General features: G+C 32.6%; 1 long non-coding RNA gene across 4 annotated transcripts; it reads right to left on the bottom strand.

Annotated features, from left to right (window-relative positions):
• Positions 1 to 562: 562 nt before the first annotated feature.
• LOC109217374 lies at positions 563 to 10590 on the bottom strand. 4 transcript variants are annotated; one of them, XR_002066627.1, is made up of 3 exons: positions 10410 to 10590; positions 8112 to 8183; positions 563 to 1106 (listed from the first exon to the last, which is right to left on the bottom strand). It is a non-coding gene; the product is annotated as an uncharacterized LOC109217374 (long non-coding RNA). The 4 variants fall into 4 exon arrangements; XR_002066626.1 differs by lacking the exon at positions 563 to 1106 and adding an exon at positions 4286 to 4650; XR_002066625.1 differs by lacking the exon at positions 563 to 1106 and adding an exon at positions 5558 to 5881.
• Between the last annotated feature and the right edge of the window lie 231 nt (positions 10591 to 10821).

Consider the following 10821-nt stretch of genomic DNA (forward strand, 5'->3'; position numbering starts at 1 on the left):
TGAAGGAGAATAACAATAGTAGAGAAATTTTGTGGTGCAAAGGCTGACATGGGAAGGAGAAGAAGAACGAAGAAAAAAGGGGAGCGAAGAAATAAGGGGTGGGTTAACTGGTGAAAATTAATTTTCAGATTATGTACAACCCGGGCGATAATGGGTAAGCGTTTCAAACATTGGCCATTTTCTGATGGGTTGTTGGGCCAAGTGACAAGGGATGTAATTCTCCCAAATATATACTACAATTATTATTTCGTAAGGGACGTAAAAAGTTCAAAGTGGACAAGTAAAAATAAATGGAGGGAGTACATTTATTTTATGTAAATATTTTCCTGTAACTTAACACAAAGAATTACTATTAATTTATAATGGACGCGTCTAGATTAATTATATCCCGAAAAGACAAAGAAGCTACTATTCGTTCACAGAAGGTCTAATATGTACTCTCTCCGGTCCACAATAAGTGACCAGTTTGCTTTTAACACGCCCATTAAGAAAATACTAAATTCTATACAAAAATACCTAATATGACTAAACTACCCTTAATTAAATATTGGTCACATAGTTATAGTGGCATTTACTTCTCTTCTCATATCACTACATTATTCAAAATAAAATTTGAAACTTTTGCTAAAATTTTAAGAACGTCTTTGAAAAAACAAACTGGAGCAAATTTTTGCCACCAAAACTATCTTTTTAAAGGAAGCTCAATTTCCAGGTTATTGTTAAACATGGCTAAAATGGAAAAGCACCAAATTTCTCCACTTCAAATTGATCTAAACATTCCTTTGTAGGAAGATATATTTTCAACATAGTCCTAATTACTTGTTGTAGATCTTCATCTTCAATCGCTGCTTCGCTTTCATCGGGAAATTTGTTTAAATCAAAAGAAAATCTTGAACTTTTCTGGAGTCACCAACGTTCAGAATTTCCAGCTTGCTTATTGAGTCATCTACCTTCTTAATTTCATTGTTCATTGAGTCATCAACTTTGATTTCCTTCAAGTCTTGAATTGTTTCAAGTTGTTCCTCAACTTTGATATCCATGGAGATTGAATGACTTCTCAATTGCTGAAGTAGTTGTTCTCGAGTCTTTGAATGACTTTTCAGTTGCTGCTATTTAATTTTAATAATTTAATGTGGGAAGTGAGAAAACTTTTTAGGGATATGCACATAAAGGTAAAAGAGTAAAAACAAATTGAAATTTTTCTTGATTAGGATACTTATTTTGGATCAAAATGAAAAAGCAAACTGCTCACTTATTGTGAATCGGAGGGAGTACATGATAATTGTTTCTTTAACGCATGAGATAAAAGTCCAGCTACTCAATTCAAACCCCACCCAACCCAACCCAACCCAACCCAACCCAACCAGTTCCCTTAAATTGTGGCCAGCCGTATGTAGATATACATACAAAACGAGTCTCCTCCTTATCTGCTCTCGTGTCCGGCCCGCTGTTAAAAAAATGAAATGTTATGTGTCTTCTGACCTCCTCTTAGAGGCGGCGGCATTTGGTGGAATTTACCCTCAGTTGTAGCCGCGTCTGGAACGCACCTTCTAATTCTTATGCGTTAAGAGTCGGTGAAGAGTTATTGACATATTCCTCAAATCCGCATCTGCCAATTTGCATAAATACCCATCTCTTTCCCATTCAACAACGCTCTCATGCATATCAAACTTAATTATACCTCATAAATAAATATATTATGAGCAACGTTCCGAGATCTTTAACAGATTCTTCCCTCGCCCTCTTCACTTTAGCCATCTCTTCTTCTGATCCTTGGCCTTTCTCTCTCCTCTTCTTCTAACATTAATTTCCTTCAATGCATAACATTTTCTGCCTCACCTAGCTAGCAAACCGCACAAAAATTTTGATTGGATTTTATTAATTTCAGCAGGGATGGGGAGCGGAGAAAAACGCCATCATCATCATCTTCATCTTCATCATCATCAACAACAATGGCACGAGAATAAGGACATCCCAAGAGGTTGTGTTACGGTTTTGGTAGGTCAAGGAGAGGAGCAACAAAAGTTCGTAATACCTGTAATGCACATTAATCATCCCCTCTTCATCCAGTTGTTGAAAGAAGCAGAGAAAGAGTACGGTTTTCATCACAACGGTCCAATTAATATCCCTTGTCATGTCGAGGAGTTCCGTTACGTTGAGGGTATCATAGACAAAGATAGCGCCGCCCATCATCACCACCACCACCACCACCACCACCACTACTTGTGGACTTGCTTCAAAGCCTGATCTTTTTAATTTATTGCCGTCAATTTGTACTTCCGTTTTAATTACTTTTCTTAATTTTTCCTTGGTTGTATATGTGCTACTCCTATGTACTACTATTGTGAATGACGACGACGAAAATTTATACTATGAGTCTATATACTACAGCTGCCACTTGTATATCTAATTTTCCTGTTATGAATTTGAAAGGAAATTGTTAGAGAAGCTTAAAACTATTCATTCCTTCTTTTGACATTCAAGACTTACGTATTGTAACAACATAGATCCATAATTAAAAAAGTATTTGTATTGTTCTAGAAGAAAAGAAACAAAAAATATGGTAGAGTTAAGACAGTTATTGTATGAGAGGTTTATTCAATGTTAGATGCTGAGGCGCATAGTATATCGATATGAACATAATGAACTATTCGTTAACAAAATCGATTTCTCCTTTTTCCCTTGATGAATTTTAATTAATTAATGAATCCTCTTTCTAAGTTATCTCATGAAGTATAAGTAATCTTTTGGTTAATTTCTTACAAAACGTTGTCATTTTCCTTCCCATAAAAGTTTATAGTTGTTGCATCATTCATTGAGTTGAAGTTCTATACATTAAGAGTGTAAAAAGTATTTACATAATCATATAGGAAGAGATAAATTGTCAGAAATCCATAATAAAATCCGACTAATAAGGAGGAAGGTGTTAGGAATTATGCCATTATCATGTGACATGTGAGGATAATTTCAAGGAATGACGGAGCTTTATTATTGATTATATATATATATCCATCCCCATTATATTAGTTATTTAGACGAGACTCAAACCTACAGTTACAAAATCTCAGCTCAAAGTTTTTCACTTATTCTTTTGAACGTGACAGAAAATTCCTTCTTGATATCAATCATCAATTACAATTTTGGGTGTGTGCATCGTTTCTAGATCTTTCTTTCGCTAACACGATCAATTTTACTTTGTAATAACCCACAGTATTTACAGGAATGGCAAGCTTTAATTTTACCATTTTACTTTTATCCTTCTCTTTTTATGAGAATCGAAGGTTGGAAAACGTCAAGCTTTTACTAATTGAAAATATAATTTGGAGATTGGTTGCCCCAGTGGCTCGATTACTAGCTTTCATGTATATAAACTGGAAATTGTGTGTGAAAAAATAAAAATTAGGCACAAAAAGGTTCTCGCAATACATTAAATTCAAAATTTCATGACTTGGTCAGTGAAATTGGTATTTCCTAAACTAATTGTCGGCAATTCCGTGGAGACAGCTTAATTACTAGTCAATATCATCTGCCGTCTAATAATAAATCTTTCTTACTTTCTATTAACTTAAAAGAAAAGCATTTAACTTAAAAGAAATTCGTTATCCGTCGACAATTTCATGTTTTGGGCCTAAAGTCAATAAGTGGTCCAAAATTTATTCTGCTTTATCTTAAGAAGGCTGAAAAGAGGGAGAAATTCAAAAATAGCCAGATTTCGTTGAAAAATAGTCAAGTTTCAAAAGTCATCGAAATTTATCCACTTTAAATCTGAGCGAAAACACTGTTCAAAATCCGGAAAAATACGCCCGCAAATTTTACGGGAGTTCCAGGATAACTATGCTGGAACTCCCGCAAATTTTACGGGAGTTCAAGCATAATTATGCTGGAACTCCCGCAAATTTTAAGGGAGTTCCAGCAAGTATAATTGTCCAGTATAATATACTGGAGTTTGGAGCACTGGTGCTCCAGTCTCCCGCAAATTTTACAGGAGTTAGCAAAGTATACCGGTCCAGCATAATATGCTGGAGTTCGTACACAAATGCACCAGAACTCCCGTATATTATACTGGACCGGTCTCTGTTGCAGCAAAATAGTGGCTATTTTTCATTGACTTGATAAATGCTGGCTATTTTTCATTGACCAGTGTGAAAACTGGCTATACCATGATATTTTAACCTGAAAAGACGTACGTTTCCCAGAATGTAAAACAAAAGTTTACGGGAAGATGATTCGAGTCATTCGAGGTTAGAGAGTTGTGGACAAACATAAACATAAACACAAACGAAGAGAAAGAATAAATCCGAGTCACTGATTTTACAGTATATTCTTAAGAAACTTAATCCCCTCCTAGTATCGGAGATTTAGGATTATGTCCTCGTAGAATAAAACGGATTAACCTTACTAGTGTAGTGGTAGTTCAAACACCAGTGACCATCGAACACAAATGACAGCACAAAAATCATACTTACTTATATTTGAAAGCAATGTACAAAGGAAGAGGAGGGTTCAAAAATTTTGTAAGGAAAATATGAGGGAATGAACAAGTATTTATAGTCCACGGGTTGAGTTACTTGAAAAAGTGCAACTCAAAAGTTGCATCCTTTCTAGTGATTGTTTACGAAAAATGGCCTCACCAGTTGCTGATCTGAAAAACTAGCGAGAAATAAAATGAGGGAAAAGTTAAATTGTCGTTACGGAAACATTCATAGAATATTTATATTATATTAATATTAACAAATAAATTTATTTTGTCCAAAAAGTTAACCAATTAATCAAATTGTTTGACCAAACCTAAATTCAAAATCGAACGATGACGACAACAACACGAGACTTGCCTTCTTTAAGAGCAAGAAGTGCCTCTCAATATAAACACAATATTCTTACTTTTTCCAATGAGATATAAAGTTACTTTGTAAAAGGATTGTTTTCAAAATTTCCATTTCACTTCATTTCCCATGCACACCATACTAAGCAAAAACCCAAGATTGTTAGAGGGAACGGAAAGCAGAGAGAAGCTAAATTCATTAGTTTTTTGCTTGGAAGGGATAAAAATATCTTGTTCCAAATGTAATGAATAATTCAATTTGTGGTTTGTGGCAATATTAAAACAAGAATCATACGACATACTGATGTAAAGTGACCTTTTTTTGAAAGAGTAATGTGTGCATGTATTGTGGTTTGGGGGTGGTCTGTTAGCCAACTTGTTGCCTCTTGATTTGATTTGAATATTTTTACGAATTGCTTATATCATATCGTACCACATTGTCCTCCTACCTAGCTCATCTCTTAATCATGGGCTCATGGCACATTAAAAGATGTATGTGGCACAACAAGTTCAAGTATCGAAAGATTTTTGTTTTTAAATGTTAAAAGATAATTTTAACATGAAGTTACCTCAAAAAACATATTCTAGCTAGTATAATATTATATTCTCTTACTCAGGATAGAGGTAGAAGGTTACCTACGGTTTCGACTGAATCTAATAGCTATAGTGTAAACTCTATATTTGTATATAAGAAATTCACTAATTTAGTATATAAAAATTAAATTTAGAATCCAATTACTAACAACTAATGTCGCTATTCAAGAATTTAGAATCCATAAATTTCGAATCTTAGTTGCGCCTCTGATCTTACCGACACTCACTAGTTTTAACTAACGATCTTAAGAAGCGGACATAGTTGGGAGATCAAGAAGCACTACTTGCTAATTTTATGTTTTGGTTTGTACGTTGTAACCAACTTTTGAAATCATGTTTCTGAGTCATATATATTGTAACCAATGGTTAATTAACTAAACCCATATGTACTGTGTTATACCCAGCTTTCGAACCATTTTCCTTGTACTTTTCCAAGTTCCTTCATCATCTTCTTTGTTTTATTAGCTGCATAGAAAATTTATCACTATTTAGATTGCTTATATTGTGGATATTATACGTTAATAATTTCAATTAATAAATTATCAAGAAATGGTATCCCCTTAACTTTTTGTTGATTCCTTATCATAACATGACGTATTGTGTACTGGTAGCAGTGTCATAAACAAGCTCAAAGTCAATAGTATTTAAATTATTAAATAAACATCTTTGGTTCAAATAAATTCAGAAGTGCATGCATCAGGAATCGGGTCACGTAACTAGACAATTCCACAAAATTGCTTGCATTTTTCTGACGTTGATTGCAGCTATATAATATTTGGCCCTCGCGACTGTTTTCTTCCCCGTGAATCTACGTCTTTATCGAAGGGTCTAGGCGTCTAGCAATTCAGCCTCATTCTCAATCAAAGTTCTAATCTCCGAGAGAAAAGAGGGAGTAACGGCCATATAAGAAAGGTAAAAGTACCTGTCATATCAGACAGGATACGATCCTTCATTGTTAATACTAGTTAATTCAAAATGAGTATAAAACTTTTAAAAAATTATATAAATATTATTTTTGAATTAAAATAAATGTGTAAAATTTCGACAAAGAATATTGAGTATGTATATATAGTTAATTCAATAAGGAATATCAATTTATACCTTTCTCTCTCTATTGTTTTCTTTTAACTTACTTTTAAATACTACCTTAATTACTTATGAATAAATGTATCTAATTTATTTTCATTAATTTCAATATATAAATTTATCTTATCTATGTTTTACTTTTCGAGTATTGTAATTGGATTTGTAATTTAATATGTGTATAAATTTACAATAAGTATTCAACTTATTCAAATAATTAACTTAAAGTACATTATAGTAATTTATTACTTTAAATTGAAATACTACCATTATTTTCTAAACGTAAGCATGCCGTATTAAACTTATATATGTTTTCATACTCGACCTAATATGTTGTAAGTTGCTCTGCATATTATTAGTAACCTTTAATTTTTGAAGACTTAAAATTAGATCTAAATTTTATTAGTAGATATCTAACACGTTTGTGTACATTTTAGTAATCTTTTATTATTAGTAATGTTTCTAGAATTATTTGTTGAAGGAATAGTTTAGTTTTTTAAAGCTACAAAAGTGAAGATGCCGACCAACTTCAACTTTGTGAAAAATATATTCCTAGATTTTTAGGTACCTTAAATATTTTATTTTTAGTTAGATTTATTTCCAGAAATTTATATTTGCCTTATATTTTCAGATTATTTATCTTTCAAAATTAACATTTAAAAATAACTATGTAGGTAATTTTAAAAATTAATTCTTTGGAACTACACTAATTAATACTTTCAAGTCTAAAATCCTCGTTGTTTCCAATCAATAATTTTTTTTGGGTTTGTTTGTACTTTTAAGCTTTAGAAATGTTTAGGTAAACAAATTATATGCCTACCTAACGGTGAGAGGGTTCATAATTTTGGAGTTAAAGATTAGTTATTTTACCCAATTCAAATAAGGAATGTATTAGGCATAAAGATTTTGTGCAGTTTAATTATAATTTAATTGTAAAATATATATATATGGTAAAATTTTAATAATTTTAAAGTCCTAATTATAAGGACTTAATACTTACTTGATTAGAATAAGGAAAAATTTAGTAAGTAATAAATTTGGTTTAATTAGCTAGAAGAATAACCAAATGACTATTTTGTCTGGTGTGAACTCTATTTTAAAAGGGTAAAAAAAGTGAACGACATTTCGCGAAGGGCCTTCGTGCTTTTAATATAGTATAGATAACTTTTAATATGAGCTATGGCAATAAAAAAAAACTCCCGGTAAGAAGCTTTTCCCTCCTCAGTAGACTTTATGTGACATCAGAGGCGGATCCAGGATTTAAAGCTTATGGGTTCCTATAAAGACCTTAAGTAAATATACAATAAGTAACTGGGTTCACAATCAAATATTTATAGATATTTAGTGAATTTTTTAATACATATACAGGGTATATGCAAAAGCTACTTGGTTCACGGGAACCCACATTTAATAGGCTGGATCCGCCCCTGTATGCAGAGGCGGACCCAGGATTTGAGTATAACGGGGGCACCATTGTCATTAGAGTGAATTACCCAAAGCCAATAAAAAAATACATATAAACTGTATGATAGACCAACAAATAAGCAGCACAATCCACTATATAATATAAACTTGCTAAGCCAAAAACTAAAATAAAGTAAGAAGAGCTTACGCTTTGATTTCATCATACTCCCCAATTGACCCGCGAACACAAACTTCGATTTCATCAGACTCCCCAATTGATCTGCGAATTTTTTTTAAAAAAATAAGCATTCCAAGAAAATAAACAACTTCTTGCACATCCTTGGGCACACATAGACTAAACTAGAATAAACTTTAAAATATAAAACAAGCGTAATGGCCTTAATCGCAATTCTTGACATACTAATAGTAATATCTACTGTTATCCAAAAATGAGAACTAAAGAAGATACAATTTACATTAAAAGACAAACTTCAATGTTATAGAATATCTTTAATTGATACTAATATAACAAAAGTACATCATCCACTTATACTTGAACTCGACGCGTTTTCATACTCTGAAACGGTCAATAATAGCATCATTGCTTACATTTGTAAATACTTCTTTTTCAAAGTAACAAACTAAACAATCATTTAAAAATGCATTATCAATACTACTAAGCAATTCATCTTTGATGTACTTCATGGATGAGAATGCTCTTTCTACCGTTGCAGTCGCGACAGGTAAAATTAGAGTCAATTTCACAAGTAAATAAACAAGTGAATATATCTCCACAAGATTTGCCTCAACCAACGCTTTTTCCAAATCACTAATTCCTTTCAAATTCAAGCTAGCCATACCAAGAAGCAAGTTACCACTAACAACATCAAAACGACGGTTAAGCTCCTGAAGTTGCAAATCAATCACTGTATAAAAAAGCTCAACACGTAGGTGATGTGAATAAGTAACACTAGAAGTCCTACCCTTCGACTTTCCAGGAATATAGAATTCTTCCATATTAGGCACCAAAATATCATGTTTAGTACAAAACAAATATACTTCATCCATTAATGATCTCCATCCTTCATCTCTCATTTTTTGCAACCTTTCCTTTGTAAGGTCAAGAAATATCATGGCATTTACAATATCTTGCTCTTTCTTCTGTAAAGCTTTACTCAGTTCGTTCTACATTAACAATACCTTCAACATCAAGTGAAGCAAGAACACAAATTCCTAGAAAAAGGCCTTTGTTTTTTGAAGAATCACTTTCATCATGACCTCGAAAAGGCAAACCAAAATACAAGAGAAACCTTACAACATCGATTGATACATTTAAACGAATTCGGTGCTCATTTCTTTGTTTCTCAGATTGCTTATCAAAAGCAACTTGAATTGATTGAGATTGATTTGATAAGTCTAGCATCTTGTTGAAACACTTGTGTTGGAGGTTATTTACTTTACCAACATGTAAATCAAGTCTTTCCGAAGCTTTATTCCAAGCCTTACACCCCATTTTTGTAAAAGAGTCACCCGTGCTTCCATGAACATAATCATTTTTGAATAAATAACAACATAAACAAAATGCGGCATCTTTCTTCACACTATACTCCAACCATCTAGAATACGAACCTTTAAACCAACCCGAACTAAATTGACGCATTTTATTCCCGAATAAAGTTTTAGGAAATTTATGATCAACCGGTTGGCAAGGTCCATTTTGAATGTAGTATTTTCTTACGTCATCCCGTATTCTAGGACTATATTTATCAATGGGTACTCTCTCTCCAGGGTCGGGATTGAGTAATTTCTCATCAAACTCATCTATAAGATGAGAGGAATTATTTCTAAGACTAGAACTTGGTTGAGAGGAATTAAACTTCGTCAAAAATACATCCATCTCAATTCACAAGAACAAGAGCTTCCTACAAAAATGAGTTCAATAAATTTAATAGTCTATCAAGAATAGAAATTCATCAAATGCAAAAGGGGTCAAAGCAGAAGCCACAGCAAGAGAAAATTTGATTTAATTACCAGTGGCAAACCTAAATTTTGGGGATTCTTGAACCAAAAATTTCAAACCTAAATAAAATCATAGGCAGATATACAGAAAGGGCTAAGCACTCTCAGTATTTTCAGCAAATAGTAACAGGTTTAGCAGAAAAACTGAATGAATAAATATATAAGTAATTCCATTTCCCCATTAATCCCTTTCTATAAGCTAAGTCCACAAGATATGAAAATGGGTTACCATCAAACAATGTCCAGAAGGACTAAGCTCAAAAATCAGGTTGAAACACAAGTATTACTATTTATTAGCGCTAATCCTTTACTTTTTTTTTTTTTTGTTTTTTATGGAGAAAGAAAATAAGAAAACAAGAATATAAGAATCTCGGAGAAGAAACTCCATCTAAAGCACGCGTAGGATCTAGTAAAATCCATCCCAAATTCTCCATGCTCTTACAATTTATAAGTAAAAATTAAGTTTCAAAGTAAGAGAAGCACTAACCAAAGATTCGATGCCCGCTACTTTTTCAAAAAAATGAGAGGAATTGAGATTGAGGAAGAATGGTTCTCTATTTTGGAGTGAGGAGTGATGGTTGAGAGGAGCTTCTGCGTTTGAGCGAGGAAGAACTAGGAAAGGTTTACTGGTTTAGGGATTTAATATTTTGGGGCTTTTGGGTAGGATTTTGTAGAAGAACTAAATAATAAAACTGACTATAAAATTGAGAAAAGGTCAAATAAAAAATTATAAATTAGTCAACTGTTGACTAGTGACTAATAAATAGTACTATTATACTAATATAATTGATTATTCCAGTTATAAAAAGTGAAAGAAACTAAAAAAGAAATATTTGTGGAAAGGGATTTCGAACCCCAGTCCTTTGTAGCAAAAGGAAGGTAAATACTGCTGACAGGCG

Source organism: Nicotiana attenuata, unplaced genomic scaffold (assembly GCF_001879085.1).
Source record: "Nicotiana attenuata strain UT unplaced genomic scaffold, NIATTr2, whole genome shotgun sequence".
NCBI classification, from domain to species: domain Eukaryota; kingdom Viridiplantae; phylum Streptophyta; class Magnoliopsida; order Solanales; family Solanaceae; genus Nicotiana; species Nicotiana attenuata.